Source organism: Terrapene carolina, unplaced genomic scaffold (assembly GCF_002925995.2).
Source record: "Terrapene carolina triunguis isolate 2854851 unplaced genomic scaffold, T_m_triunguis-2.0 Scaffold18, whole genome shotgun sequence".
Lineage (NCBI taxonomy): Eukaryota > Metazoa > Chordata > Testudines > Emydidae > Terrapene > Terrapene triunguis.
In genome coordinates, this window is record NW_020664369.1 from 10,909,076 (window position 1) to 10,936,315 (window position 27,240).

The window sequence follows — 27,240 nt, forward strand, 5'->3', positions numbered from 1 at the left end:
CATCATTTTCGTTCTCAGTGACCCAGAATTAGTAAAGTTTGACTACATTTATTTCAGAAGCATTTTGGCTGTAGAGCAGTGTAATTTATTTTCTATATGTCCCCAACTCAGCAGAGTTTCTAATGTCACTCATTGTAAAAATGCAGTAAGGTAATTCAGTAAGCAATACAACCATAGTAAAGCAAACCACTGATCTAAACATTGGCTCACTGAGCAGTACAAAATTACTGTAATACATTCTCTCTAGATGTTTCCCCTCAGGATCAACTACTCTTCAAGAGTTACACTGTATTTTCTGACTCTGAGTTCTAGAAACTCCTTGCCAATTACTGCAAATGCTTTTGTTGACCTACTTGGCAAACCACTAGAGATCAAACCACAGTTATAGCAAACAAGCAATACAAAAAGGGTTATGCTTCTCTTAGCCTGTCTCTCAAGTTTCAAGTTCTCTGGTAGCTAAATTAATGTTTACTTGACTTGGTTGCTTCAGGTTTACCTGAAGGAAATCCCTTTGTTCCTCTGTTTGACAGTCCTCAATCATACTTGGCTATTCTGTCTTTCTTTTGCTCCTCAAAAGTGACTATCAACAAACACTTTGCAAGGACATCATCTTTCAGATCAGATTAAAGGCAGACACTCTCAAGTGCCACAGAGGAGTTTGCAGTTCCACTTTGCTGGCTTGTTGCTTAGTTTGTGTTGTTAAATAGAAAGGAGCTGCAAAAGTGATAGAGAATTCTGGGGAAGTTTCAGAAAGATAATGTTGTGCCAATTTTTTAAAAAGCTAAGTGGGACGACCCATTATAAGCCTGTCAGTCTGATCCTGATTCCAGATAAAAGAATGGGGTGGCTGATTTAGGACTCAATAAATAAAGAATTAAAGGAGAGCAATGTAAGTCATGCATATCAACTGGGATTTATGGAAAATAGATTCTGTCAGACTAACTTGATACCTGTTATTGATGAGTTTACAAGTTGGTTTATAAAAGTAATAGTGTTTACGTAATATACTAGACCAGAGATTGGCAACCTTTGGCACATGGCCCGTCAGGGAAATCCGCTGGCGGGATGGGATGGTTTGTTTAACTGCATCATCCACAGGTTCAGCTGATCGCAACTCCCACTGTCCGCAGTTTGATGTTCCAGTCCAATGGGGGCTGTGGGAAATGGCAGCCAGCACATCCCTCCGCCCGTGCCGCTTCCCGCAGCCCCCATTGGCCTGGAATGGTGAACTGCGGCCAGTGGGAGCTGTGATCGGCCGAACCTGTGGGCTGCGTGCCAAAGGTTGCCGATCCCTGTGCTAGACTTCAATAAGGCCTTTGACTTGGTACCACATGATATTTTGATTACAAAGCTAGACCAATAGAAAATTAACCTGGCACACATTAAATGCATTAAAAACTGGCTATCTAGTAGGTCTCAAAATGTAACTGTAAATGAGGAATCATCATCAAGTGGGTATGTTTCCTGTGGGGTTCTGGGCCCTACACTATTTAACATTTTTATCAATGATCTGGAAGAAAACATAAAATCATCACCGATAAAGTTTGAAGATGACATAAAAATTATGTGAGTGGTAAACAATGAAGAGGACACACCACTGAGTCAGAGCGATCTGGATTGCTTGGTAAACTGGGAACAAGCTAACAATATGCACTTTAATATGGCTAAATGTAAATGTATGCATCTATGAACAAAGAACATATGTCATACTTACAGGATGGAGGACTGTAACACGGGAATCTCATGTAGGAGTTAAGAAGTTATTTTACTTTTGTATTTCCTGTGACAGCTACTGGAATACTGTGTCCAGTTCAGGTGCACACAATTCAAGAAGGGTGTTGATAAATTATAGAGGGTTTAGACAAGAGCCACAATAATGATTACATGATTAAAAAACATGCCTTATAATGACAGACTCGAGGAGTCTATCTATTTAGTTTAACAAGGAGAAGATTAATGTGTGACTTGATTATCATAGAATCATAGTATATCAGGGTTGGAAGGGACCTCAGGAGGTCATCTAGTCCAACTCCCTGCTCAAAGCAGGATCAGTCCCCAACTAAATCATCCCAGCCAGGGCTTTGTCAAGCCTGACCTTAAAAACCTCTAAGGAAGGAGATTCCACCGCCTCCCTAGGTAACCCTAGACTATAATCTATATGTATCTACATGGGGAACAAATATTTAATAATGGGCATTTCAATTTGTCAGAGAAAGATATAACACTATCTAATGGCTGGAAGTTGAATCTAGACAAATTCAAACTGGAAATAAGTTATAAATTTCTAATGGCCAGAGTAATTAACCATTGGAACAATTTAACTAGGATTGTGGTGAATCACTGACAATTTTTAAATCAAGATTGTTGCCTGATCTATGGACTGTGCATAATTATATTAATTATTTAAGAATTCCCAGTTAACACTCTGAGGTTTGATAAATTCTTGTCCAAGATCAGCACAGTATTATTAGAATTGCTGGTTAGTTGGGAACCCTGATCTGAATGGTTGCAACACTCACACTTGGGAGAAACCTTTTGTATTTGTAATAGTTTTATGAATGCAGTTAGCAGTCACGAACACTCCAACCCAGCAAGATAGATAGATAATAAAGGATGTGCAATTGCGCATCCATATACTCACGCCATCCCCTGCAGAACAACTTGAAATGTTAGTCATTACCTTCTCAACATCATCTACTTCCTCATCACCATCACCTTCCTCATCACCAGTGGTTGTCATTCTGTCATCGCCCAAGAGCTACATCTCTCCACCTCCTAAACACACAGACTGGCACACAACCTTTATAATGTGTTACACTGCTGATGCTATGCCTAATGCATATTCAGGAGAGGTTTCTTCCTTTTTCCTTATTTGTATTTCCTTACTCTACTAATCTTGGGGTGCTCTTCTCCCAGAAGTTACTAGCCCTTTTACCTCAGAAAACACATCAATTAGTTATCATGGTACTCTTATGGTTATAAATCTGTGAACGTTCCTAACTTAAAATATCTCAAGCTGGTATAAACTAGAATAGAGTGGTTACCTGTTAGCAGTTTAGCCATTATAACATTCTTTTATGGACTGGGGTTACTCCTGGTTAACTTTGTACACTAAGTCCATGTCTACACTTACAAGTTTACAGTGGCACAGCTGTACTGATACAACTTCGCCGCTCTAAGAGCACTTGTGTAGCTGCATTATGCAGACAGAAGCGCGCTCTCCCATCAACATAATAAAACCAACTCAACAAGTAGCAGTAGCTATGTCAGTGGGAGAGCGTCTCCCACCGACATAACACTGCACACAAGCTCTCATGTTGGCAAAACTTATGTCCCTCAGGGGCACGTTTTTAGGGCTGCATAAATAGTTAAGAAATATATGGAAACATCTCTGAGTGACAAAAGTTTTGCTGACATAAGGGCTAGTGTAGACATGGCCTAGGGCTTTTGGGCCTTATGCCTTGTTTAGCTAAGCTATTGCCGTGCAGGTATGAGGCCTGTAGGCTCATTTCTTTACTGCCTTAACATATGCCTATGCCTTACCTAGCACATACCTATCCCGATAGGCTACAAGACTGATGTTCTTCTAAATGATATGCTTTAGGAATTACTGTGGGGAAGTTCTATGGCCTGTGTTATAGAGGAGGTCAGACTAGGTCAGGGGTCGTCAACCTCTGGCACATGGCTCCTGGCCAGTTTGTTTACCTGCCGCGTCCGCAGGTTCGGCCGATCGTGGCTCCCACTGGCTGCGGTTCACCGCTCCAGGTTAATGGGGGCTGCGGGAAGCGATGCAGGCCGAGGGATGTGCTGGCCGCAGCTTCCTGCCACCCCCATTGGCCTGGAGAGGTGAACCGCAACCAGTGGGAGCCGCGATCGGCCGAACCTGCAGACGCAGCAGGTAAATAAACTGGCCCAGCCCGCCAGGGTGCTTACCCTGGCGAGCGGCACGCCAGAGTTTGCCGACCCCTGGACTAGATGATCACAATGGTCCCTTCTGGCCTTGGAATCTATGAATCTTTAATCTATGAATAACTGAGGTTTGCCCGGAAAAATATATTAATTATGTCTCCCTTTTTAATATTTTAAAATTGCTATATTATTGAAGGCTTTCTTGTGGGTTAAACATATAACTAATAATTAAATTTATCATTTGTTTTCTTATAATATATGTATGCGGCTATATGTATGTATAAATTCAAAAAATATAGCATCTAGTACTTCTTAGGATATAGAAACATTCTGTATGTCCTTGAATCTTCAAGCCTTTTCCTTTGGGATCTCTCTGCTACATCAGTACGCTAACCACTAATGTTGCGGCAATTCTGTCTAGTAAATGTGGTGAGACTAGTCTTGAATTCTTTTCTAACTCTAAAAAGTTATTTTCTTTTACCTGTCAGTGAGAGTTTTGTGTAACAAACTACACAACAAAGAGAAAATAGCCTTTTTTGTGTATTCTTTCCACAAAGTAAGCTATGGTTATTTTATCTTCCAAACTTTGGAGTAAATATTCAGTTGTAATTTTTCACAGGTAGATAATTAATTACCACAGATTAAATACGTTAGTGGGAAATGAATGCAAAATTAGAGATGTGCAACATTTGGTATGCAAAATTCTGCAGGGACTACTTTTGAATATTACATAGATGTTTTCAAATCAGGCACATCCAAATGATTCCAATTTATAAAATTCTCTTAAAAATAACAGCTGCATCATTTTTGGAATGAGTCTCCCTAGGCTCATCAGTCTGAATAAAAAAATCAGATGACCATTCTTTATCTTGAACAGAAACCTGGCAGCTCCCATTCTAACTAGGCAAGTGAGGTAGAGAGAGAGAGAAAATGGGTATGATTATGAATAGGCTACTAATCCAAAGTAACTTTGCATAATCGCAAAAACTTTTTTTGTTTGTCTTGGCTTCAATTAAATTTCCATATATTTCTTAGCTATTTATACAGCCCTAAATTTTCAAAATTTACTAGGGAATTGAGTCACAATTTTTGGCTGTCCAACCTGACAGACATTAAAGGGGCCTGATTTTCGGAATTGGCACTGAGGATCCTGCTTCTGAAAATTAGGCCTCATTAAGATCTCTCAAATTTCCCACCCAAATAAGACTCACTTAGGCACTTCTGAAAATTAAGACTGCAAAGTCTTGCTCTGCATTGCCATTCTACAATGTAAGACTATAGATACTATATTATGTAGTACTATACAAACCACATTACTGATTTCACCTTAAGATGATTTCTCTTTCTTTTGTAGCTCAGGGCCAAGCACCTAGGTTACAGAGATAATCTCATGCTCTACACTGGAAGTTCTTAATCTGGCACCCAGCTGTAACTGTTGTCCCCTGACATAGAGACATTTGTGTGGTCATGTGAGTGAGGAATGCTTCAGTAAGTTGTGGATAAGGAAGTCCAGTATGGGAATCGATTGAAGAGGTTTGATTTCTCCAGTGTGACAGGTAGGATTAGACAAGGTGAAACACTTCTCTGAAGTAGACCTATGTTGTGAACTTTGTTCTCTCTCCTAATGGTCTTGTTTGGAGTTCCATCTTAGGAACACAGGACTTTGGCAGACAGATAGCCTACATTTCAATTCATGTATATAGCTGGTCCATAAACAGATATAAATTACTGTGATTTCTCCCCTTCACCTTTTGAAAAAAAAAATAAACTTACAAAATGTGTTCACCATCTCCATTCATGTATCTTAAGGCAAGAGCAAGGCTCATAAAGGGGAAAAAATTATGTCCTATTCCTGCAAATGTTCACAAGAAATGTCTGTGTAAGGGACCTCCTCCTTGTTCCCCTCATAGAGGGGCCAGAGACAGTCACAGTCCTTGTGTTTACCAGCATTCATTTAAAGTTAAACCATATAATAAAAGCATCTCTTAGAACCTTATTGAATCAAAGAATCTCAGAATCAGAAGGATGTGGAAAAAATATTCACTAAATAATAATTTATACAAGTCTGTAACACCTTATATCCAAGGATCTCAAAGTGCTGTACAATAAATGTAATTTTGCATTACCCCACTACCCAGAGATAGAGTAGCTCCATTTTAACAAATGAAGAAACTGAGGTAGAAAGAGATTAAGTTCTATATTTTCAAAATTTACAAATTTTAGTGCTTCAATATCTGGATGCACATGAAGAAATTGTGGATGTTCTTCACCTGTGGAAATTAGGCTCTAGGTGTCTCAAACTGATGATCAGTTTTGAAAATGTAACTTGTTGAAATTAATAAAGGAACCCTGGGAATAAAACTCATTTCTCCTGACTCCCAACCCTTTACCTCAAGCAAAAGATTACCCATCCTACCCTATAGAATACAAATCAGAAACAGAGCATTTGTAGCAAGATGACACATGGCGTTGTATTTCCTAACAATGCCATGTGCTTCTTGTGAAAGAAACAATATTCTGGAAAAAAATGCTTTAAAAAATCAAACCTCAGTTTGCATTGCAAATGCAGTAGTTGCAATAGCTGAAACCCAAAGGTCTTTCTTTGAATTTTCAAGTTTTCACTTTATTGTTTGTCATCTTGTCTTTTGAAAATATGATTAAGCTTTTATTTGCTTGCCAATATTGTAATCCCTCTTTCCCTCCCCCCAAAAACCCCTGTAAAACTATTTTTTCTTAAGTAATTACCTGATTAGATGGGTAACATCTTCTTCTTCTTCTTCTTCTTCTTCATTCCTTTCCCTTTATGCTGCTTCTCCTGATGAGGATCTTGGCAGCAGCATGGAGAGTAGGGAGGCCCAAACCTCCTTTTCTTCCGTAATAGGTTCCAGCTCCTCCTGGGGGATTCCCCAGTGTTCCCAGGCCAGCTGGAGATATAATCCCTCCAGCGTGTCCTGGGTCTGTTCAGGGACTCCACCCAGTGGAACATGCCCGTTATAGTTCCAAAAGAAGCCTCCCAGCTGGCATCCTCATCAGTTGTCCAAACCACCTTAACTGGCTCCTCTCAATCTGAAGGAGTGACGGCTGTCCTCCAACACCCTTCCTCAAAACCAAGCTCCTCACCCTATCTCAAAGAGTAAGCCCAGCCACCCTGTGGAGAAACCTCATGTCCACCATTTGTACCTGCGATCTCGTCCTTTCGGTCATTACACAAAATTCATAACCATAGGTGAGGATGGGGACAATGTTAGAGCAAATAAGTAATTTATTTATTTATTTAAGGTTTATTTTGTATAATGCTGTTATAAACCTTCACTTCTACTGAGGATGTCTCAGACACCTACAGAGAAACTCCAAAGCAAAGCATCATATATATTAAAAAATTACAAACTAGCCTTATGTTACTGGTAAAGGTGAATGTAGTCTGATACAAAGTATGTTCTAGAAAAATGAAAAAGAAAAAAAAAATATTGAAACTTTTCAGTCTACAGGAAACTGAACAAGGTATTTGATGTTTTTTTCTCCACTTTTCATCTAGCTGGGATAGTTAATGGTACAAAGTGCTGATGCTGCAGCAGATTCTTAAGATTCTTCAATTTCTGACAATGTTCAAACAAATGTCACTGATCAAATGGCAAGATAATATAAAACAATGTCATAAATATTGAAAATAATGTTATAGTTAAAGTGTACGTAGTGCCCAGTGTGACTAAATGCTTGTGTAACACTCTGTACCTCAAAGCAACACCCAAGAACCCCACTTAAAATCTATCTTTCTGTACTTAATAAACCTGTTTCATTTTTTACCTAAAACAGTGTGTTTTGGTGGAAGTGCTTGGGAAATCCCAGCTCAGTTTACAAAGGCTAGTGTACGTCCCTTTCCCATCTAGGGAGGGGTGGACTGGGTAATGAATAGGGCTCTACCAATTTCATGGCCCTGAAAAACATGTCACAGATTGTGAAATAAGCCCTTCCCTGTGAAATCTGATCTTCCCCATACTACTCGGCGTGCCCCAGCTGGGGGCTTCTAGCTGTGAGTCCTGGCCAGTCTGGGGAGGGACAGGACTTGTCCTTCCCCTGCACTACCACTCTCAGGGGGAGATCAGACCCACCTCTGGGTACCTTTTAAATTGGGGCCCCCTCAGTTACAACACTGTGAAATTTCAGACGCAAAATGTGAAAATGTGAAATTGACCAATTTAAAAACCATCTGGCCATGAAATTGATCAAAAAGGACCATGAATTTGGTAGGGCCCTAGTAATGAACTTACACTGGTCAGGCTTCTGACCAGGACAAGACAGTACAGTCCTGGTATTCAAGGCTGGGGAGCTGAGGGGCCTTTCTATAATTGGTTTATGAGTAGCTGGGAGAAGCATTCTTGTAACTCTGTTGGGTGTGTCCCTGCCTTTGGAGGTCTGTGTAAGTGCAGTAACTGCCAGAGGTTTGTAGCTTGCCAACACCATCACAGCATGAGAGGGATACCCCAGGTTGGTGGGACAGAGGGCTCAGAGGTCGCCCAGTTCAGGTTGCACCCCAGGAACCCGTCACTGCTTGCTGTGTTCCATTACACATTGTGGTCCTGATCCTGCAAACCTGCGTGCATGTGCATAACTATTGCATAGTTGAAATATTTACATTATATAGTGGAGTTCCTCAAATATTAGACTGTTCTAGGCTTTTTCTGTAGACATCAAATGAGAATAATTAAGCTATCAGCAACTCCAAGAAAAGCATACAGTTTACATAGCTTTCTTTGATTGACTTCAACAACCAGAAAAGAATAGTCATAGAAAACAGGTCCAAACCCACATTTTCAAAAGTATGTGTCTAAAGTTAGGCTTCTGAGTCATTATTTCTTTTCCTGATCTTTTTGACAGGTCAGTGTGTCAGAGATGCAGCCTTTGGTATCAGGTTTCTTCTGTCACCCTTTCCCTCTTTGTCTCTATGGGTGCTCCCTCTGTGACACTTTTCAGGTCACTTTGATTTGTCCTGCCAGGTCTACATTCACATTTATGAAGATGTAGTCTCTGAGAGTGTCAAGGTTCCTTCCCCACTCTGAACTTTAGAGTACAGATGTGGGGGACCTGCATGAGAAGCTCTAAGCTCAATTAACAGCTTAGATCTGGTCTGGCTGCCACCACTCCCAAGCACTAATTCCCTTCCCTGGGTAGCCTTGAGAGACTTCACCAATTTCCTGGTGAACACAGATCCAAACCCTTGGATCTTAAAACAAGGAGAAATTAACCATCCCCCCTCCTTTCTCCCACCAACTCCTGGTGGATCCAGATCCAACCCCTTGGATCTAAAAACAAGGAAAAATCAATCAGGTATTAAGAAAAAGGCTTTTAATTAAAGAAAAGAAAGGTAAAAGAAAACCCTCTGGGAGAGATTAGCATACCAGCTACTCTCACAGACAACAGATTCCAAACACAGAGGATGCTCCCCTTGGCAAACCCTTAGTTACACACACAAAAAATACCCAAATACCCAATTTGACTATTCCTCTAATTGCACAAGACAGGTTACAAAGAAATAAACATAAACCTATTTATTTCCTTCACTAATACTCACTACTTAATAAGAAGCTGAATTCTGGAGCTTTCCCACTCCGGTCCAAAGTGAAAACTCAACAGACAAAGGGAAATTCCCTCCTTCCCTTTGAACCTTCTTGTCCGCCCATTGGTTCCTCTGGTCAGGTGTCAGCTAGGCTAGGTGAACTTCTTAACCCTTTACAGGTAAAAGAGGCATTAACCCTTAACTATCTGTTTATGACAGAGAGGGATATACCAGTCTTCTAGGAGTTGTCCACTATGTGTGTCTCATCTGTGCACCATTTTGGATGAACGGATGGTATATCCTGTTTTTTTATTTTTTTCTGTATCATTTTGATAACTGAAGAAATTCTCTTCAAAATGCGTACACAGAATAGTTCTCTCTGAGCCCATATTTTGCATCTCTTTCTAAACAAGCATCCTCTTGTGAGGATCCCCATGTTCAGGAGAGGGGTATCCTGAATGAAATAACATAAAGCAAAGATCTGTTTCACCAGTGCTTGTAAGAATTCATCAAGGGTTAACAATTTGCAGCTATGTTGAAGTGTGAAATCCCAGTGCAAGGCCCTGCAGGCTTTACAACAGTAATTGTAATATATAGCATCTAAAGGTCAGTGTATGTTTCATGAAAGCCCATTGATGACAGCTGTCATTACAACTTCACTACAAAGAAAATTGGAGTTATGAAGGCACTCATGGGGAATAGCAGGCACTTCAGCACCAATGGTTTACTGCTGGTACTATTTTTACATGTCAGTTCTGCTTACAAACAGACCAGTAAGCAAGATAAATGACAAGAATGTCTGAACTTGACTGACAGCTCCTGTTTCACTTCAGCTTAAAATTTGGCAATTTAATTATTCAGGCTCTGGCAGTCACTCATTACAAAATGGGGAACAAAAGAAGTTTTCTCCAAGATGCATTTGTAGCAGAAAGCTGATTAATTACCTCAATGGAAACTTCTAAAATGTTGCCATATGTGAAAAGAAAATGGAATTAGAAAGAAATATTTTGCAACCTAATGTTTTTTAATGGCATTTCACTTGTGTTTCAGATGGTCGACTGGGGAACCTAAGTCTAGATAAAAATCCATTCCTGGTTTTGTCGGGTTATCATTATTATGATCATTCCATTATCATTATATTGTTAATGATGATGATAATTATTTATAGTATGGAAGCACTTAGAAACCTCAATCCGGGATTAGGTGTCCATTGTGCTAGGTACTGTAAGAACTTTCACTATAATTATAAGACAAGAGACAATAGGTGGATACTACAAACAGACTGGAAAAACACAAGATACCAATGAAACTATTGTGATTAGGACATAATAAGTGGACATATCAACTCTTATTCAAATGTTTTCAGCTTTAGAGCCTGATTACATAATATTTTACTTTGTTGCAACAAACCCCATGACTGTTTTTCACTCTTCAGATGCTCAGAGGGTCATTAGTGTCAACATAAAAAAGCTAATGCCCTGACTTGAAGAGATTACAATCTGAGAGGCCCATTTATAGTTGCCGTGCTTATGAATGTGGTAAGAAAGAAGATGGAGGGAACACTTTTGCTCACACTGTACCATAGGAGACAGCCATTATTTGGCTGCTTGTACTCTGGACTATGTCATTAACACCCTGTGTTGGGGCTGATGCAGAACCACAAAGAACACCGAGGTTTTCTGCTTCAGTGCTCCCTGGTTACCCAGGGATTAATTTGCAACAGAGATTAAGCAGCTCTGCACACTCCCCCTCTATTCTGCTTACTCCTCACTCCTCTCTGACCACATTCTTTTCAATGAGCTGCTCCTGTTGGGAGCCACCCCTGCACTCTCAGGGGCTACAATTCTGGGGAATATTTATGTAGGGTTGCACAATGTGGGAAGCTTCTTATTCCCTTCCCCTCTTCCCTGTATGGCAACCCAGGGCCAGCCATGACTTAGTCCTGGCCCCAGCTGCCATTCCTTTGAACAGCCCAAAGGGGGAATATCTGCAGAGCATGGGGCACAAGAACTGAGAACAGGAGTAAACGGTTAGTTTAAATGATTTCATCCACATGTTGTGAGCAAAAATATTTTTGATTCTCAGGGCAGGCATCTCAAATATCAACAGTTTATTTCAGTCTCAGATCACATTTAATGTGACTAATGATTCCTTCTAACAAAAAAAGTAGATATTGGGTTCAGTGAGAGCTCCTTTCAAATAACTGGGTGCCCTATTCAGTAGATATTATCATAGAATCATAGAATATCAGGGTTGGAAGGGACTTCAGGAGGTCATCTAGTCCAACCCCTGCTCAAAGCAGGACCAATCCCCAACTAAATCATCCCAGACAGGGCTTCATCATATTTTGACTGCAGCAGAGCTGACTGCTAGGGGTCCATGGACATTTATAGTTTGACTGCCTTCCTCAAAACTTAAGGGAAAAACATTTCCTTTTCACTGAAGGATGCTGTTTTTAGTCCTCTCTTCTACTCCAAAACTGTAGGTTTTAGAGATCTGGCTCCCCTCCATGACTATGTGGAGAATGGCTGACCAGGATAGTGTGAGCAGTGCACTAAATAAGGCTCCCTGGAACGTGAACACAATGAGTTCTCAGATATCCACACCACGGAGGGGAGCATGACTCTCCAAGTGATTATTAAGGATAGTTTTGGAACTTTTGATCACAATTTAATAAGTTTCCCAGTATAAACCACTGAAAGTATATTAGCCATGAATACAGATAACCTTATAAAAAGCCACATTTCAATTAAAAAAAACCCAACATATATATTAGAGATTCACCTGGACAAAAACCTTTTATATGAATATCTTTGAACTCTGAAGAAATTCAGATTTGGATCCAGGTCAAAACCTTGTGACTGACGCACATCTCTGTAATGGATTTAATCTCAGCCCCCTTAAACTTGGGGAAGTACATATAAATATCTGAATCTGAATTTTTGCATCTTTGGTTCTCTCTAGTATTAGTGAAATAAATTAGCAATTTTTAGTCGAAAGAAAATTGGCTGGAGTTTTAAGAAGTGGATTTGGGTTCATATGGAGTGTGTATTACTATACAAAGTTAGTTTTAGAGCCAGTGTTTATTGAAGATCTGAGATGGGAACCTACACAATGGATTTCTAGTAACTGCAGACTATTGAATCCTTGTGTTTGAGACAGAAAATGTGTGACAAAAGTTCTTTAAATTAATTGAGAGAAAAACCAGAATGTAAATATGCATAGGAAGCAAAAGAGAAAAGGGGAAAAAACAACATTGTTAGAGTTTTGTAAGAGTGTAAGTCAGCCACCACATATAGCAACCCAACACACAAATTTTGTGGTGGAAGAACCTCCAAAGGTTTGTCTGAACGTATGGAGGACCCCACTAAGTCAAGGGTTCTTTGGTTACTATACAATCATGCCTTACCTACAAGAATCTACAACAGGTCCTCTCTGAGCCACCCCTTATGACCTGATGTTATTCTTGGATGGAATAAACCCAGTGTCCTTCTGGCATCTTTGATTAATTCTCACTTCTGATATATTCAGGAGTCTGTCAGACAAGGCCACTGCCTCTTTCAAATTCTAGAGGTTTACAGGACCGTTGCCCCTACACTGCAGCTGGGAGGTTTACAGGACCATTAGAGGCTGATGCACTCGGTCTACAGAAGAAAAAATTGAATGGACAGTAGCAATAGTAAAAACATACCCAACTAATGTGCCTCAGTTCTGTATTTTATATGCTGTATTCTTTGTTCTTGCTTGAGTAAATTGATGTTTTAAACACCTTATCTAATAGCCTTTTATATTCTGACTCTGCTAAGTGAAAGTGTAATGCTGTTGTTAGAAAGCAACACTCAAAAGGGCCACATTTGCTAATACTCTTCAGATACTCTAGCAATGCAAAGCAACCATAAGCTAGGCTTAGCTGGCTAGTTAAACCAGACTTATGTCTGCTTTGCTTCAGTGTAGTGGTACAAAGCAGCCAAAGCTTATGGGTGAATCTATCCCCAAATATATGAAATACTTTGTGAAAATATATCAACACTGTGATGTTTCACTCCATATGTTTTATGGAAATATGTTTCTAAGTGTGAATGTGATGTAATTGGAATATGCTTCATGAAAAAGGTCTCTTGTAAGGTATCATTAAAAAGCTTATAATCTACTGAGTGTGTTCATCCTATTTGTATGAATGTATAATTCTTGTATCTAAAACTAGAAATATGAAGTATTACTCTAAGGGCTTATTGTAATTATGCAAAGTGTGGACCATTAATGGTGGCTTACGATCTTGATGGCTCCCATTAACTAGGACAATTGGTTGTGAATGGCTCTGTTTACTCGCAAACCTTCCTGGGTATGTGCAGGCCAACCCTGAAAGAATGGAGAATGAGGTCTTACAGTGACACGTGACTGGGCCCAGACTAGGAAGGAGTCTAGTCTGTGAAAGAAGCTTATTGGAACATCTCTGAGGGTGAGCTTTACCGCTATTCAGTTTCTAAATGTATTAGGCTTAGACTTGCGTGTTTTGTTTTATTTTGCTTGGTAACTTACTTTGTTCTGTATGTTATTACTTGAAACCACTTAAATCCTACTCTTTATACTTAATAAAATCACTTTTGTTTATTAATTAACCCAGAGTAAGTAATGAATACCTGCGGGAACAAACAGCTGTGCATATCTCTCTATCAGTGTTATAGAGGGTGGACAATTTAAGAGTTTACCCTATATAAGCTTTATACAGAGAAAGACAGATTTATTTGGGGCTTGGATCCCATTGGGAACTCGGTGTCTGGGTGCTGGAGATAAGTGACTTGCTGAGCAGTTTTTGGTTCAAGTCTGCAGCTTTGGGGGCATGGACCAGACCTGGGTCTGTGTTGCACCAGGCTAGTGTGTCTGGCTCAACAAGGCAGGGTTCTGGAGTCCCAAGTTGGCAGTGGAAAATAGGCTCAGAGGTAATTCCATCACGTCAGGTGACAGTCCCAGGGGGTCTCTGTGACCGAACCCATCACAAACACAATTGCTTTCTTGTACACTGTTATTTTAGCAACTGACTCATTGCCAGTTGTGTCTTCATTGTGTCTTATGAGACCTAACAAAACATAATCTTAATATAGAGGAAGCTATACTAGCGGGACACTGACTTTTCAAATTGCCTAAAAGAACTTAAAACTCTGATCTTATTTTTCCCTACGGCAGCATAATGCATTTTAAGATTTTTTTTTTTAAATCAGTGAACTGTAGTTTTTCATCTTGTTATTAAAGCAGCTGTGAATGAAACATCTAGCTTTACTGTGTTGCCTTGGGGAATTCTGACTAAAACATGTTTCTTTAAAGCTGAGTTTAATGTATTGAGCTTTCTAAATGATTATGAAAATTTTCAAACCAGTTATTGAGTTACAAGGACAAGAGAAAAACACAGGCGTATGTCTTCCTTGAATAATGTTTTAGGATTTTGACACATTATTTCTTATATGGGAGAGGTGCTGAACAAACCTTTAGCTAATATTTATTTTACTTCTAATTATGGAAAAATGTGTGTATTTATGTTTAAATTACTGGGTGTCAGTCAATTCAGCTCCTCCACAACTGTATTTTATTGCAAATTGACAGTTCTTGAAGTGAACTAAGCAAACCAGATGAAGTAAAAAATGGTAAGATTTTTCATTCTTGTTAAAGTTTCAAGAATTAAAGGTCCAGGCACACACACTACACATTTGCATGTTTGATTGTACATGCAGCTATGACAGGAGTTGGTCCCAAAAACAAATGTGAAAAAAAATTGAAGTTGAAACCATTTCACGGGTTTCCATATAAACCCATTTCTAGGGTTTCCTAAATATTTCACTTTTTTTTAATTAAATGTTTATGAAAAATGTTATCAAATTAGTTATTGTAATGATTTCTAAAAGTTTTCTTTTACTGAAATTGGAGGTTTCAGTAAACTGAAAACTTTGATAACCATCCTTATAATTATTTCAATAGTATTTTTGAATTTTATTGAATAATATTTCAATTTAAAATGTTGATAAAAATTAATACTTTTACATGGAAAAGGTTCTTTTTTTAAAAAGGCCATTTTTGAAAAAAATACATTTTGTTATAAAGATTTTTATCACCTCCAGTCATGTTGTTTCTCTAATGGTTGTGTAATTGTGCATGCAATAATGTGGGAACAGTTTGTTTTCAGATTTAGGGCTTTATCTCTCAAGCGATTTTTCCTAAGGGCAAAATTTGCAGATGGGCTTTACCTTGACTATATAAATGCACCTGAAATTTGGTAGTCACATTGCAAATGAAAATTATGTATATATGGAAGTAGGATTCAGATGTCTGTCTGACCGATTTACTAGAGTAATCAGTGTGATGTTTCACTCCATATTCTTTATGAAAATATGCTTATGATATGAATATGATATAACTGAGATATACTACATGCAAGATGGCTCATGTGAAATATAATTTAAAAGGTTATGATTTACTGAATGTGATTATCCAATTTGTATTCCTGTATTATTTCTGTATCTGAAGTTAGGAATATTAACTATGTATCTGTATTTCAAATGTGTTACTTTGGGTGTCACCCCCAACCAGCGCTTCATGTACGACAATGGAAAAGCCAAACAGGGCTAATGGGCCATTAGCAGAGACAAAGGACTATGAAAGAGCTTAGTCTTCCTCTGGACTCTGGAGACAGCTTACAAGCAATGGCTACCACAGACATGCAGAGACATGGTTGAGTCACCTGGACTGGATACCCTTCTTCCCCTTTTGGAATGCTAGTGGTTTTACACTAGAAGACAAAGGGTTCCCACCTTAGACAAGAGCTATATAAGGCAGGGAAGTGACATCACCGAAGTCACCAGAGACACTGAAAAACACCAGGAAGGAAGAACTGAACTGGGGGGAGAAGGGTTGACCCCAAGCTGGAAGGGCGTCTCGCTTGTGAGTAATAATACTCGAGGTCTCAAGAGGAAGACCAGTGCAGCTGCCTTTCAAGACTTTCTGTAATCAGCCTGCAACAATCTCTAGGGTGAGAAATACTATTTGTAACCAATTTCGTTAGTGAAACTAATTTGGTTTCATTTGCTTAGTAATCTGCTTTGTTCTGTCTGTTATCTCTGATATTCACTTAAAATCCATCTTTGGTAGTTAATAAACTTATTTCTTGTTTGTAATAAAACCCAGGTTATGCATTTCTAATGGGGACGGCATAAGTGCGCATATCTCTCTTCACATTGACGAAGAGGGCGGATTTTTATGAACTTGCGCTGTGCAGATTTTTCTATATAGCACAAGACAGTATTATTTTGGGTTTATCTCCCAAAAAGGGTTTTGCACGTGTGTGCTGGGGAAGTCCTCTCACACAGAGCTGACTTCAGTCTGTGTCTGCAGTGGGGTGTGGCCCTACCTGTGTCTATGTGCTGCAGGAGGCCAGAGTGCCTAATTCATCAAAGCAGGGAGAGGGAACCCAGGCTGATTGAGCAGTGGAAGCTCAGTGAAATCCCAGTACATCAGGTGTCATCCCAGAAGCGGGGGTCCAACCCATCACAATCAGGCACTTAGATATTCAAGTGATCACACTTGTAAAATTGTGGGCACAAATTACTGGGGGTTAAAAATGCATGCTTTTTTCAAGCTGCTTTTGAAAATTTGGGCTTCAGAGTCTCAGTTGAGACCATCCTTGAAGTCTGAAATTTAAAACACAGCAATTGAAAACAAATGGCATTTATATTTTTAAAAAGTATTTAGTTTAAACAGTAATGTAAAAGTGACTGTTCATTGTTACAAAAATTAGAACAATAGAAACCCCTCTCTCTCTCTCTCTATATATATATATAGTAAGTGAAACTGAATTTTCACTACTGTGGCTCTTTTGGATAATGTTCATCACCAATTTGGCTCTTGAACCACTGAGGTCTGAGTATCACTGCTTCAAAGTAACCATTTAGAGCTAATTGTTTTAAACTTAATTGAATAGGGAAGGGACAAATACTGAAAATCTGTGCCTGTTTTGCTGGTAAGGTTTAATTGTTTCTGATGAGAAACAAATGAAAGAGTCCCATTCAATTACATCATGTAATGGCAGACAGCTAAAAAGTGACAAGATTGTAAAGTGCTTATATACAAATGCTAGAAGTCTAAATAATAAAATGGGTGAACTAGAGTGCCTTCTATTAAATGAGGATATTGATATAATGGGCATCACAGAAACTTGGTGGAATGAGGATAATCAATGGGACACCATAATACCAGGTACCAAAATATATCGGAAGGACTGAACAGGTCGTGCTGGTGGGGGAGTGGCACTATATGTGAAAGAAAGTGTAGAATCAAATGAAGTAAAAATATTAAATGACCCAAACTGTACCATAGAATTTCTATGGATAATAATTCCATGCTCTGATAAGAATATAGCAGTATGGATATATTACTGACCACCTGGCCAGGATGGTAAAAGTGACTGAGAAATGCTCAGGGAGATTAGAGAGGACATAAAAATAAAAAACTCAATAATAATGGGAGATTTCAACGATCCCCATATTGCCTGGATACATGTCACTTCAGGACAGGATGCAGACATAAAGTTACTTGACACCATAAATGACAGCTTCTTGGATTAGCTTGTCCTGGAACCCACAAGAGGAGAGACAATTATTGATTTAGTCCTAAGTGGAGCACAGGATCTGATCTAAGAGTTGAAGATAGCTGGACCGCTTGGTAATAGTGACCATAGTATAATTAAATTTAACATCCCGGTGGTGGGGAAAACATCACAGCAGCCCAACACAGTAGCATTTAATTTCAGAAAGGTGAACTACACAAAAATGAGGAGGTTAGTTAAACAGAAATTAAAGGGTACAGCGCCAAAAGTGAAATCCCTGCAAGCTGCATGGAAACTTTTTAAAGACACCATAATAGAGGCTCAACTTAAATGTATGCCCCAAATGAAAAGACATAGTAAGAGAACCAAAAAAGTGCCACCGTGGCTAAACAACAAAGTAAAAAAAGCAGTGAGAGGAAAAAAGGCATCCTTTAAAAAGTGGAAGTTAAATACTAGTGAGGAAAATAGAAAGGAGCATAAACTCTGGCAAGTGAATTGTAAAAACATAATTCATCATCATCATCATCACTCCCATAACTGCATTCGTCGCTGGGGCACCATCATTGATGAGCAATCAACCAATTGTCTCCACCCCTGATGATTGTGGGTCAGTGCCTGAGTCTCCGTGAAGTTCATTCCTGTCAACTCTTTTATGTTGTCAAGCCATTTCTTCTTCTATCTACCTCTTCTTCTCTTCCCCTGTACTGTCCCTTGGAGGATGATCTTGGATAGGCCAGATGATCTTGTTACATGGCCGTACCACTTCAGCTTGTGCTTCTTCATGGTTTTCAGGAGGTCTTCATATGACCCAGCACATTGGGTGATGATATTGCGGACCTCTTCATTAATGACATGTTCGAAGTAGGAGATGCCCAGGATTTTACAGAAGCCTCTCATCTCTACTACCTGCATTTTCCATTCAAGTTCTCCCGTAAGGGTCCATGTCTCGCAAGCATACAGAAAAATGGAGATGACCAATGCGTGCAACAGTTTCAGTTTGGATTCCAGGGAGATGTTCTTATTCCTCCAAATTGGCTTTAGCTATGCCACTGCTGTTGTGGCTTGCACAGTTCTTGCCCCCAAATACTTGAACTGTTTCACTGTCTACAGCTCTTGTCCACTGACAGTGATATGTGAGCTGATCCCATCACATTTGTTTGTCATCAGCTTGGTTTTCTCTGCACTGATTTCCATGCCATATTTTACGGAGGTTTCATCCAATCATTTCACAAGGTTGGCAAGTTCATCTTTGCTGCCTGCCAGGCCATCAATAGATTGTTCACCCCCACAATGCACCACTGTTGGAGTCTGGCAAGGCTGCCTTCTTTCGCCCACACTGTTCAACATCTGTTTGGAGTGCATAATGGCTTATGTCCTAGAAGATCACATATGCACAGTCAGCATTGGGGGGGGGGAGGGGTGAACAAAAATATAATTAGGAAGGTCAAAAAAGAATTTGAAAAACAGCTAGCCAAGGACTCAAAAAGTAATAGCCAATATTTTAAGTACATCAGAAGTAGGAAGCCTGCTAAACAGTGGGGCCACTGGATGATCAAGATGCTAAAGGAGCACTCAAGGATGATAAGGCCATTGTGGAGAAACTAAATTAATTCTTTGCATCGGTCTTCATGGCTGAAGATGTGAGGGAGATTCTCAAACCTGAGCCATTCTTTTTAGGTGACAAATCTGAGGAACGGTCCCAGATTGAGGTATGATTAGAGGAGGTTTTGGAACAAATTGGTAAACTAAACAGTAATAAGTCAAGAGGACCAGATGGCATTCACCCAAGAGTTCTGAAGAAACTCAAATTTAAAATTGCAGAACTACTAACCATAGTTTGTAACCTATCATTTAAATCAGCTTCTCTACAAAATGAATGGAGCATAGCTAATGTGACGCCAATTTTTAAAAAGGGCTCGAGAGGTGATGTGACATTATCGACATGAACGGTGACCATAGATCATTGTTGCAACCAATCTTGTACAAAGGAGGTTAAGTAAGGTGTCTATGAAAAGGTTGTAATTTGCTGGTTATAATTATGCTGTCTGTATGTTGTGGCAAGGTACCTTCTCGGTCTCACCAGCCTCCACTGCTTTTAGCCTTGGTGAGACAGGCTTGGGTAAAACAGTCCCTCTTGGTTGCACAGGGGAAGTCCATTCCTTCTCTCCACCAGTCTTTTGGGCTTGTTTTTCTCCCTTATGGGAGGGAAAGAAGCCTCCCCTCCTGGTGAGGCTCGCTGTCTCGCTGCTCCTAACCTAACCTACTGGCAGCATGACTCCTTCTCTCTCTCCCCATCTTCTCCCAACAGGGGAGGGTTTAAAAAGGTCTCAGGCAACACTTAGTTGGAATCAGCTGATCCTAATTGACCTCAGGTAACTCCCTCTCATCTGATCCTAATTGATTCTCTGGTAACCCCTTCTCAGCTGACCCTGATTGACCTGTAGTTATCCCTCCTCAGTTTGATAGGGAGGAGGGCCTTTTAACCTTCTAGGACTGTTTTCTACCTCCCCTCCCCCTCCCTCTTCCCCGCCACCCCCCCCCCTTGCAGCTGTCTGTCCTGAGTTTATCACAATGTGTGCATCATTTTTGTATTTGAAGTTATGAATATTGGCTATGTACTTGTATCTCAATGTGTTTAATTCTAAGTAGCACCAGTGAAGCATTTGGCCGGCTTATTGAGAAGGGACTCTTCAGATTAAATGCCCAATCAAGAAACACTTAACTGACAATGGACCTTGGGAGACTCCAAACATTTAACTGACAATGAACCTTGGGACACTCCAATCCACATATGATGAGTCTTCCTAGGAATGTTCAAGGTAGCATGTGAGCAATGGCTGTAAATACCTGTAAAGAACTGAGTCATGCATGGACATCTGACTTGCCCATGTGACTCCAAACTCCATCTTGCTGCTGTGATTTTCCACAGTAAGAACAAAGGGGTCCTTCCACATGCTCTGGAATCCCCTCCATTTTGTCTTCAATTCTGCTTCTTACCTCTGAAGGAACTTTGCTACAAACTGAAGCTCTGAACAAAGAACTGAATGACCCATCCAAGCTGTGGATGTACTCCAGAGATTTGATTTGAACCTGCAGTTTATTCCATCATTTCTACAAGCTTGAACCAAGAACTTTGCCATTACTATATGTAATTAATTCCATTTAACTAATTTTAGCTCTCATCTATATGTCTTTCTTTTTATGAATAAACTTTTAGATTTTAGATTCTAAAGGATTGGCAACAACGTGAGTTGTGGGTAATATCTGACATATATTGACCTGGGTCTGGGGCTTGGTCCTTTGGGATAGGGAGAACCCTTTTTCTTTTACTGGGGTATTGGTTTTCATAACCATTCATCCCCATAATGAGTGGCACTGGTGGTGATACTGGAAACTGGAGTGTCTGAGGGAATTGCTTGATGATTTCTGGTTAGCCAGTGGGGTGAAACCAAAGTCCTCTCTGTTTGGCTGGTTTGGTATGCCTTAGAAGTAAAGGACCCTGAGCCTTGGCCTGTGACTGCCCTGCTCTAAGCAATTTGTCCTGAAATGATACTCTCAGTAGTGTCCCGCCAAAGGCCACTTCGTTACAGGTGATCCCGGCAATTACAAGCCAGTAAGCCTGACTTCAGTAGCAGGCAAACTGGTTGAAATTATAGTAAAGAACAAAATCGTCAGACACATAGATGAACATAATTTGGTGGGGAAGAGTCAACATGGTTTTTGTAAAGAGAAATCATGCCTCACCAATCTATTAGAATTCTTTGAGGAGGTCATCAAGCATATGGACAAAGGGGATCCAATGGAAGCAAAATAAGCAGTCATGGGATAAGAGGAAAGATTCTCTCGTGGATTAGTAACTGGTTAAAAGATAGGAAACAAAGGGTAGGAATAAATGGTCAGTTTTCAGAATGGAGAGAGGTAAATAGTGCTGTCCCCAAGAGTCTGTACCTGTCCTATTCAACATATTCATAAATGATCTGGAAAAAGGGGTAAACAATGAGGTGGTAAAATTTGCGGATGATACAAAACTACTCAAGATAGTTAAGTCCAGGCAGACTGTGAAGAGCTACAAGAGGATCTTTCAAAACTGGGTGACTGGGCAACAAAATGGCAGATAAAATTCAATGTTGATCAATGCAAAGTAATGCACATTGGAAAACATAATCCCAACTATACATATAAAATGATGGGGTCTAAATTAGCTGTTACAACTCAAGAAAGAGATCTTGGAGTCATTGTGGATAGGTCTCTAAAAAACATCCACTCAATATGCAGCGGCAGTCAAAAAAGCAAACCGAATGCTGGGAATCATGAAGAAAGGGATAGATAATAAGACAGAAACTATTATATTGCCTCTATATAAATTCCTGGTATGCCCACATCTTGAACTCAAAAAAGATATATTGGAATTGGAAAAGGTTCAGAAAAGGGCAACAAAAATTATTAGGGGTATGGAACAGTTTCCTTATGAGAAGTGATTAATAAGACTGGGACTTTTCAGCTTGAAAGAGAGATGACTAAGGCGGGATATGATAGAGGTCTATAAAATCATGACTAGTGTGGAGAAAGTAAATAAGGAAGTGTTAATTATTCCTTCTCATAATAGAAGAACTAGGGCTCACCAAATGAAATTAATAGGCAGCTGGTTTAAAACAAACAAAAGGAAATATTTTTTCTCACAACATACAGTCAGTCTGTGGAACTCTTTGCCAGAGGATGTTGTGAAGTCCAAGACTATAACAGGGTTTAAAAAAGAACTAGATAAGTTCATGAAGGATAGGTGCATGAAGGGCTATTAACCATGATGGGCAGGGATGGTGTCCCTAGTATCTGTTTGCCAGAAGCTGGGAATGGGTGACAGGGGATGTATCATGTGATGATGACATGTTCTGTTCATTCCCTTTGAGGCACCTGGCATTGGCCACTGTTGGACATGAGTGTATGCATAGTTAAATCGTTATATACAATGTCTCCCTCCGAAAAGTTAGGAGGAAAAGTGAAGTGCTGGGAAGCTTTAGTAAGAACTGGGAAGGGAAGGGAATGAGACTCTGTCTGGGGTCCAAGAGGTACATTTTGTGGGAAACCAGTGGTTCATGGAAGAAGTAACTGTTTTTTTTAGGATTATAGTTGTATTACCTGAGGACAATATCTTTCAGGAACAATGACAGAAAAGAAAGGATGGCATGATTAGAGTCTTAAAGCTAACAGGACCTTGTACGCTGACTTTAAGAAATAAAGGAGGGTTTGCCACCTGGTAAACAGGATTCAATTGACTCTGATCTTGAAATGATTGTGCAGAAATAGGAAACCTAATTGTAACAGAAAAGCTCATCGCAATATTTGCATATTACATCCTATGGTGGGATTTTAGTGAAACATAGAATGAGAGCAAGATGATAAAACTTTGATTTTTTAAAATTTCAGATCGTAATTCTTTACTCGCCTTAGAAACAATACAAGTATTGATAGTGGAATTCTATATTAATGTTGCATGCAATGTTGATGAGGGGGCAGTTAATAGGGCCAATTTCAGACTTAGTAGCAAACTCTCCCTCCAAACTCTCTTTGATTCTTTTTTTTAACCACCTGGCTCAATGATTTATGATCTGGAAAACTTCTTTCTTTCTTTCCACAATTTAAGGAGATTTATATTAATAACATTTAAACATTTGGGTGGGATTGGTGTTGACCTGGGACAGTGATTTTGTGGGTACAATCACATATCACAAAAGGTAATATTTGATGCTGGCCTAAGACAGTCCTCTACATTTCTCAAACAAATATTGCCAGTGGACTCATTCGTATACATAAACTCAGTGCATGCAAAATGGATACACAACTGGCCTAACTGCAGATGCTGATTTTGTCTGTACAAAATCAGAGTTCGCTTTGTAAAAAGTAGGCCAAAATGTTCCAGTTTCACATTACAGAATACAGGACATTGTAGGATTTTATTTGAATTGAAGATATCTGGTTATTCCTGTGGCTATTTTAAAATTTGTATTAGATTTTCCTGTTAATCACTCATTGAGAAAACAGTTACTGTAAGGGACTTTGCCTTCCCAATATGCCTGTAATACAAATGGCTAATCATTTAAACATGCATTAATTTAAAAAAAAGAATTAAAATAAAATAGATTTTTACAGTAAATACTACAATACATGAGTCAATATAAAATTTTCCATTTCAAGAGAGGACATAATTATTTTTCTCTATGTTATGTTTCCTTGATGTTATCAGCTATTACTTTTGTAATCTCTTTGGGGCTGGCACTGTTTTTTTTTTTGCTCTGTGTTTGTACAGCACCTAGCACAACAGGGTCCTGGTCCATGACTAGACCTCATAGACACTATCACAATACAAATAATAATTGTTGCCATTTATTACAGTCTTTTATTTATATACAGTCTTCTTTTTCAAAGGAGAAATGTATAATGTAGACCTACTATATGTCTCACTTTCAAAGCGGGTCCTGAAAACTTCCTTTTCAATATTCAAAAAAATATTGCTGATGTGTTTGTTTTACAGGTAGTGAAGATACCTCATATAAACATTCAATAAAAAGAAGTTAGATATTTAAATATTGGAGGTTTTTTTCTCTCCCTTGTTGAATTTTACATTATGTTAGTTTCTTCATTACCACTATATCCCAAAGTCTGTTATAGTAACTAACAGAAATAAATGTCTTTTTTTTTTATTTCCTAGCTAAAATGAAGCACATACAACACTCTAGTAAATGTGTTATTAATTATTTAACTTCCTGCAAGGTCAAATAATTAATTAATAGACCAAAACAAATCCCTGGGAAGTCTATATCCAGTCATTCATTTAATTACATCCATGATCCTGCCCCAGCAGTCTTGTTCCTCTGGGTTATCCCGTGAAGGGTATGTTTGTGTTCATTTTGGATAAAATGTGATTTACAAGGTACTTATGCATAAAGAAGCATGCTGTGGCTCAGCACCCTAGGAACATTCTAGAAAAAGCCAAGAGGCATCTGACTCATTTGAGAACCACAAAATCCCAACACCCGCTAGATATAAAATAAGCTTCCTGTTTTCCTACTTCTAATCCTGCAGGTGACTGGTCATTTCATAATTTTTTCAGGGCTTTGCTGGAGTAAAGTAACATTGATATAATATCTTAAAGACCATACTAAATGCTAGTCCTTAGTGGATATATACTCTATTGATATGTTTTTTCTCTCATCACTATAACAAACATTGCATTCTCCTTTGTATCTTGGTTTATCACTTCTTTACATACTTGTGAAACTGTAACCTTATTGCCTAGTTCTTCTACAAGTTACAAATGGCATGCAACTAGAGAAACACAATAGTGAATTAGGGCCATAGGATGAAATCCTTGGCTCCATTAAAATCAATGGCCATTGACCTCAGTGGAGTCAGGATTTCATCCATACTGTCTAATTTGTCAGTACTGTAAGAGGGCAAATCTTGATATAAACAAGTGACCTTAATTTCTTGTGAGCTTATTATTGTATCTCCATGGTACACAGTCCTAATGTGTGTATGTTGCTAAATTCCACAACTTTTACTGAAGATTGTACTTATATGTTGTCATTTATGGGAGTTCATGGGGAAAGGAAACTGCTCAGTCTGTGTGATGATCATCCCAGAGTAGCTTAAAAGCTGCTCGAACTCACTCTTTAGTACCAGCCTGGCAAACAGCAGCCTCAGGAATGTGGGACCAGACAAGTGGCTTAAAGCCATCTCTATACCCCACCACCTCCCAGTTTGCACTGGGCATTCCTAGGCCATAGCTGAATCTCTCTCTCGCTCATTTCTCTCGCTCTATATTTTTAAATGGGCTATCTTCTTGCATTTCCTAGCGCACTTTGTCAGATATTATAATTGGTAGTGTCTGGAACAGAAAGGCAAAGGTGGAAAGAGTATTCATGTTAATAGCTGCTAAGTTACCTGTCCATTATACAGTAATGCCATTCAAATGTTGTAGATCTATTTCTATTAGTGAAGTGAAAATGAGATCATATAGCTGTTCTATATTATCTGATGATTGGACTCAGAAATATCTAATTGAATCTTTAGCTCAAATGAGCCCATATTTAATAGGTAGCACTTGTCTTTCTGATGTTGTAAGTTTGATGTTTAGGGTCTTGATTTTCCTTTGATTAACATTTTACAGTGATACTTCCTCACAACTTTTGAATTCATTGGTTGCTTTCCCAAGAGATGCCTAGGAATAGGATAAGAAAAGAATTACATCATCAGTATATAATGCAATTCTGTGTTGGATGGCCAGTATTTTTATGCCTTCAACACTAGTACTGTGCTGAATTTTTTGAACGTTTGGTTCTATGGTTAAGGCAAAAAGTAAGGGCAAAAAGGGGGACCCTTGCCTATTTCTTATAGACAAAGTACATACTTCTGAGTTATATCCATTATTCCTTACTGCAGCAGTTGGCTGTGAATACAATGTCTTTATCTAAGAAAGTTTTCACCCATTATACTGTCCCAAAACTTACATCAAATAGTTCCACTATACCCAATCAAAGGGGCTTTCCACATCTCATGCCAATAAATAAATGTTTCATCTTGTTATTTATATCTTAAAAATCCCTAAATTCCCTCAAACCTGAAAATTATACATGTAGTCAGCCCATATATTCATACCTTCCTGCCACTGTTAACTTTATCATCTCTCTAGCCTCCTCTCTCTGCTTGGTTGTTACAAATATTGTTTCTTGCCTTAACATAGGTGATAAGCTTTTGGGGTTGTGTCCTGTTCCAGGAAGGTACTTAAGCATGTGCTTAAAGTTCGGCATGTGCGTAAGTAACTTTCAAAATTGGGGCCTAAGAAAGAAGTCTAATCATCCAGTATAGAAGATCCAACCATCCTCTAAGGCAGTGGTTCTCAAAAAAAAAAATGTCATGGACGAGTTGTCTTGGCAGATCACTTAATGATCTTTCCAAATGTTGTTTGTACCATTAGCTAACTATTGTAAAGCGCTTTGGATAAAAGTGCTATATAAAAAAACTGTATAATAATTAACGTTTTTTTGTTCTACAAATAAAAGCACACAACTCACATTTTAATATCAGTAGTCTTACCTTTCTAATGCAATGGATGTGCCCTCTCTCCCCTGCTGCGGCAACCCCCGAGCTGGGGCTGGGAAGTAGGGGTGTCTCTCCCCTGCCACAGCAG